Below are 6,780 nucleotides of genomic sequence, written 5' to 3' on the forward strand. Positions count from 1 at the left end.
GGTCCAGGGTTTTTGGAGGGAAGACAATTCAGCCTACAATTCCCCAGGACGGTATTTCCTACCCTCCTTCATTACCATATGCCAGCAACTCCCCTAGAGAAGAAGGTGAAAATATGGTTTAATATACACATTTCTATGGGTTGAGCAATCTGGAAGATAACTCAGTCTCAGTGATTCAGGTATCACAGAAGACTTGCCAAGGCGAGTTGTGGAACACTGCAGTTATATGACAGGGAAGCCCCACTACCTGCACTGTGCTCACGGAAGTTTTGCTAACACTCTTCGACTAATCGTAGGTTCAAGAGTCAAAGTGCACAGGAATATCACAGATGGAGCCTCACATACCTTACCCACAGGGGAACACATCAAATACACCTATGGGATTTCAAGGCCAGGGATATCAAGTGGTGGAGATGCACCTGTTTCTACAGCTAGCAGCACATACAGGACTAAACCAGCAAATACTACGTTTGGCCTCTTTGCCATATGTTAGAAACCCCAGGTGAGGGCTTAAGATGTAAGGATGCCAAAGCTGTCTAAGGTGGGCCTGATAGCAGCACAGCTGCACACACAGCACACCTTGCGACAAGGGCTCGGTAGCTCTGCACGGCAGCCTTCCCACTTGAACTGCGCACTGGCAAAGTGCTATGCTGGAGTTGTTTTCCTAGTAAAAGTCATCACCAGCTTGAGGATTAAAAATTCCCCAGTTTTCCTTCATGGCAGGTAGGTAAGTATCTTTCCTGTCCAGCCTCTCCTGGCTTTTATTCACATTTGGATTTGCCAAAAGCAGTTTTCGCTGCAAGTGCTCTGGGTTCGGCACAAGGTCTTCATCTGATTTCAGTCATGGTTTCTAGCAGCCTTCGATATCTTAGACAGATATGATTGGCCAGATACATCAGACAGCCAAACAGAGCTCATGGAGCATTTTTTTATCTCCTTGGGAGCCCTGGGTTTGGCAGGCTATTTGGAGGTAGTTCTGAGTATCCTGGTTTCAGCAGGAAGAGAGTTAACTTAGTTACTGGCTGGGGTTAAACCATGACACCGAAGGCATGTTAGAAGGAGGGGGTACATGTGGAAGACTGGTCTGGCAGGGTTATTGGGTTGAGCAATGAAATCATGCCTCTGTTAGTCTGGCCTCTAGGTGCCCATCTGGGAGTATAAAGATCCCTAAACATACAGAAGCTGGCCACTGTACTGCAAGGGGCATGTCCTAACCTCACCACAGCAGGTCAGGGTGTCAGTTTCTCTGGCTCAATTACTCTTTAATTACTTATACAATGAATAACAGCTTCTAGATGTCCTGCTAAGGAAGAGCAAGAAACAAACTTATTCTGTACCCCTACCAATTAGGCTACTGAGTTATTGATTATCTGAGGTGGTTGCCCTAATTTGCTATTAGCTTTTGACCACATGAAAAATGAGAAACCCTCCCAGCAAAGCTTCAATCAAAACCAGCACCTTCCCACACAGTGCAATGAACTGCTGTTGTCCAGCAAATAATACGTGTTGTCAAAAAACATGCCCGCTTTCTCACAGGAAGGACATAAGCAGCCTCCTGCCCAGACCCACAGCTTGTGCTGCTCAGAGCTTCATGCTCGGTGTCACTTGTTTGCACTCTTTCAGGTATTATGTTGCTTAAACCATTCAAACAATAACATGCACTTAAAGTATTAACTACATGAGATGAATACAGGTTTGATTCTGCTTCTTTATCATTTTTGACATAATGTAAATACAAGTGATAACATGTATGGGAAAACAGATCATGTTTCTTAACTTAAACACAAGCAGCTATGAGGAAATGCATGCCACTCTGGTCAGGTGGCATCTCTGATTCTTTTTACAGGAGTGTTAAGCAAATCGTCTTTCAAATGTCATCATGATTGACATGGCAAGAAAGGCCGCATCCTCCCATTCGGATGTTTCCATCTTAGGAACCAGCAGCAAATCTGTATGATACCCATGTCCTAAATCACAGTAAGTGGACCTGGAGGAAAAGGCTAAATGTTTTTCTTCTGGATTTTTCACACATGAAATGAAATTAGTTCCATGGAACATGGTGGGCTTGTGCTGTGTAACAGACACAGAACTGCAAGTGTTTGCTTTTTCTCATTGCTACAATAGATATTTATATGTCTTCCAAACTCAGAAAGCCTATTTCATTGTTTTCTTGTACCACATTGTCCCATCTCCACCGGGTCTTATGCAGTCCCTCAGCTCACTGGCTCTGTGACTCTGTTCTTGTAGATCCGACGGTATTGGTGGGATTTGGTGTTTAATAGCAGGAAGTAAAAGATCCACATCTTCCAGCACCCTCAAGTTAAAAAAGCCACCAATCTGCCTAAACAAATCCCAGACTGCCCTATGGGGTCCAAACAGTTCCTTCCTTGTGCTGGTATTAGGCTCCTTTCCATTACTGGACAGCTCTGTGAGGTGTTACTGGTAGTGTCTGCATTGCTTGGAAGGAAGTCCCTCCTTGCTCCTTTTCAAGAGAATTGGCACTGAGGGACTGGTGCCATGGGTTTCCTTCTGTAGATGAGACAAATATATCAAGCCCTGCACTTGGAGAGATGCTGCCCACCTCTCTGAACTAAGTTGCAGAAATACACTTTAAGGGGTTCTCCTGCTTGTAGGCAAATGTGGGCATGGGCAAAAGCAACTAAAAGTGAGACAGGAGAGCACTGGAGGCACAGTGAATGCTGTTTGGCAGTGATGCAAGACCCTTTGCAATTTGCCCTGGCAGCCTGGGAGCCCTCTGACTTCAGTGATTCCTTGCTTGAGTGTGCAGTTTCAGATTGTGTGGCATTTAGCTGTACCTGCACCAGCTGAGCTGAGTTTGCAGATGAAGAGCAGTTCATGCTCAATGGTACTCTCCTGTGTAGTGCCAGATCTGGGTTTGGGAGTCTGAGCTCTGTTCTCTTCTGATTACACAGGAATCAGTTTGGAAACCTCATCAGAAAATAGCTGGGCATTGGTAAAAGCAAACAAAATCTGCCAAAACAAATCTTTGGCCTTTTTGTACTCCATCTGGCCTTTTCTGGGAACAGTGTTATGATTTGTCATTGTGAAAAACTCTGTTTAGTTTTGTTTGGATGATTTGCTTAGGAAATCAGGGGCATGGGATCATACATGTATGCATGTGGAAGGTGTTTGCCCTCCATCCAATAACCATTGAACACTGTGACCAAATTTACAGAGGGGTAAGGGTCTCAGCAATATTAAGGTGCCACCAGTTTCATGAAAGTAGATGAACAAAAAATAGGGATCCCATAAATGTTTTTGTTGAAAGGAAGACTGCAGCAGCTGAACTTCTATTAGATAACAGTGAAAAAGAAAGGCTTGAAAGACATCCAACTGCAGGAAAAGGTTCTTCTCTTCTTAAACACACAAGCCAGCCAACCCCAAGACACAGAGCAATGGGGATCCACATTCCATTTTCTCCTCTGTTCATGGAGCTGCCTGTTAAATTTCCTCTTGGTTGTAGTTATTATTAGGAATAATATATCAACATTAATCATTGACTTCTAATTAGACAGTTTGGCTTTTCTCACAATGCAATGCTTTAAGTCAAAATGCACTTCTTTAACTTCTGGAAGATTTTGATTCCAGTAAAATTAATAAAACCACAACTGCTTCCTGCACAGCATCAGTTATCACCTTGAAAAGCCTGCTCAGATTTTGGTGAAATGGAAGTTCATTGCTGATGGTGCTTTATGTTACCAAAGATCAGTTAGCGTTTGGCTCCACTCTAACCTCTCTGACTGGCTGTGCTTGTCCATACACTGCTGTTTTGAATTGCTGGGCTTAGTATAGCTAGTTACCTGACTACCATCAGCATTGACTTTGCTTCTCCTGGTTTAACGCTACCTTAGAGAAATCTTCCACAGTGTTATTTGGTGATGTTCTTAGCTGTCTGTTTAATTATTTTTCTTGTCAGTTCTTCTGTTTATAGTGTTTGGACATGACAAAATGACTCTGCAAGGCTATTCAGAAGACCATTATCATCACCAATATTCCTTGTGAAATCTGGTTGCATTCTTTAGAAATAGTCACATGGCACCTGTATTATGAGCACTGGGATTTTCTTGGTACAGAGATGTCCCACAATTATCACCTCTTTATTTCCAAGAATACCACTACAGCACATTTCTAAGTATACTTTTAGAAACTTCTTTCCAGTTAGTTGGATTTGCAGTGCCCAAAGCTCAGAACAGTATGTTTAGAAGGCCCTCTTGCACAGACTATGTGCTGTCTGTGGGCAACCACAAGAATGTGATGCAATTTGCCAGGGTCTTACGCCTTAACACACCACAGTAAACTTAACACTGAAGAACTGAAGAAGCATAGTACCCTAATTCTATGTCTATACCATTTCCAATCCTCATCCTATCCAAATCCTAAATTTGAAGGGGTGTAGGTTTGCAAAAGTTCTTTGCTTCACACCCTAATCATGGGAAGTCTTTCAGGGTAACAACTTGTTCGCTTGAAGTGCTTGTCCTCTCATGCTTAGCTTGTTTGGGACACAAAGACAAAAAGAGTGACCTGCAAAGAAAGAGATCAATAGGGAGAAAAGAGCCAGAGAGATGCATAGAAGTCCCAGAAATAATTCATTGACATTGACAATAAATATTGACATTTTGAATGAAAACTTCTTGGCTGTGTGGGTTTTTTATTTATTTTTTGCATTCCACAGAAATTTGAACAAATGCAATTTGCAAGGAAAATAATTTAAACATGAGTGCTTAACGGTCTTGAGAAGGAAACTTCAGACTGAGATCCCTAATACAAACACACCATTTAAAATTAATAGTCAGTGCCTCAGGACTGAAGGAAGTAAGTCATCCTTGAATACTGGGCATTTAAATCTGAATGATTTCGAGCCTATAATGTATTTGCTGGAGAATTCTGCTTTTTCATTTAAAAAAAAACAAATCTCAAAATTTATTTATGGACTGCCCACACAGTGAAATGTGGCATGCATAATTATGTGCTCAAGAGAACAATTAGTATGGAAATAAAATTGTGGTACAGTTTTTACTTCTTTAACTCAAATGGATAAATAAGTTACATGCTTGAACTTTATTCTCATGGCTTTGGGATCTTTTGTTTATTTAAGGTGTTCAATTTTGCATCAACAGAATTACAATTCAACTAGTTTGTTTACTTGCAGTTAATGTATGAGAAAGGACTGTCAAATGTTCACCAGAATGATCAATGAAAATTTTTTTTTTTTCTGAGTAGGTCTTTCCAGACTTTCCTTCTTTTATTTCTGCTGTTTTCCCTTTTTCCACTATCTGCTACCCAAACCATCTCTGTTCACATGTACTAGTTGGTGTTATTTTGAGATGTGTTTGCTTTAGGTGTACGGTGTATGTACTTCGGTTATGCAGCTTGGTTCCCTACGTTTCCTTTCTAACTGAAGGAGAGATAGGCTCTTCAGAAAGAAACTGCTGCTTTGATATGCTCCCTGAAGGAGCCTGTCTCTTTCCATTTCCTACAGAGGAAGCCTCTGGAAATGAGCCTGCTAACTTTGGCACTTAAAATATGCTGAAAAATGTTTTCTGCCACTGTCCCAGTGCCCTAACTAGCTCTTCTTTTTGATTATTTTGATTTATTCTTCCATTCATACGCCAGAGTGTCTATCACCAGTTCTGACATCTCCCTGGTTACCTGCCTTCCATCCTTCTTCGCAATTTGAACTGCTAAATCTCTTGTGCTCCCTCATTCCTTTCATCCTCCCGTCTCATATTAATTTTCTCTTTTTTCCCTTCTCTCACATTTCTTCTGCCAGAATCTTTTTTTTCTTTTTTGGACCCCCAGTCCCAAGAGGCATTTCCCCCAAAATTGCTGTTTGCTATTCAGTTCATTCTTCCATTTTTCAAGTGTCTCTATGAACTGACTATCTTCTCTCTCTTTTAAAGCCCTTTTTGATCCTCTTCAGTCCCTCTTGCGCTCTCTGTCAAGGCTGCCCACACTGGAGATCACACAGACGCATACATCGCTTGGAAATGTTTGAAGGCAGTTACGTATATTTGCACCAGCACTATATGTTTAATTGGTTTGCTTGTCAGACACCCTCAAAGCAACATTCACCTCCAAGTGTAGATAGGACGTTTCCCCTCAGGTCCAACTGTCTGCAGCTGCTGGCTTTGGTTTGGTTTGTTTCTTCTGTTTTCTTCTATAACATGGGGCTCATTGCAGCTATTTCTGATGTTATCTGGACACTTCAAATAGAAAATCCCTGGGTTTCCGGAGAGTGGAAATACTGCCATCATCCTTGGTCTCTCCCAGTATGCTGCTGGGACACACCATAATTTTTGTGGCCTCTTGGACTACAGTCTTACGGCTGTTGCAGGATGCTGGGGAGTGGTGGGTCATCTGTGGTGGGTGGGGGACAGTGAGCATGTATTATGTGGATTTTTCATGACCAGACTCCATGGGAGGAAGACTTTACTAATCCAGGCACACTGGGGACTCTTGCAGTGAATGTCTTTATTATTGTAGTGGTACACTGGTATCCAGAGTTAGCATGCATTCAAACAGGCTACTGAGGGGGGTTGATGTAAATGTGTATTGTGGGCTAAGGCAAAGGGGAAGAAATAATAACTTTAACATGCATTTCTGAAGATGCAAAAAAGAATGGTGCAGATACAGCATCATAAAGCCCCCACAGCTTCTAAACAGTCAGGTTAATACCTGTAATGGAGATATCATGGGATAGCGTTAGCAATTTGCAAACTCAGTGAATGTCATGACGCACGAGGAAGCACAAAGGTAAAA

The sequence above is a fragment of the Falco cherrug genome, chromosome 5 (assembly GCF_023634085.1).
Source record: "Falco cherrug isolate bFalChe1 chromosome 5, bFalChe1.pri, whole genome shotgun sequence".
Classification (NCBI taxonomy): Eukaryota; Metazoa; Chordata; class Aves; order Falconiformes; family Falconidae; genus Falco; species Falco cherrug.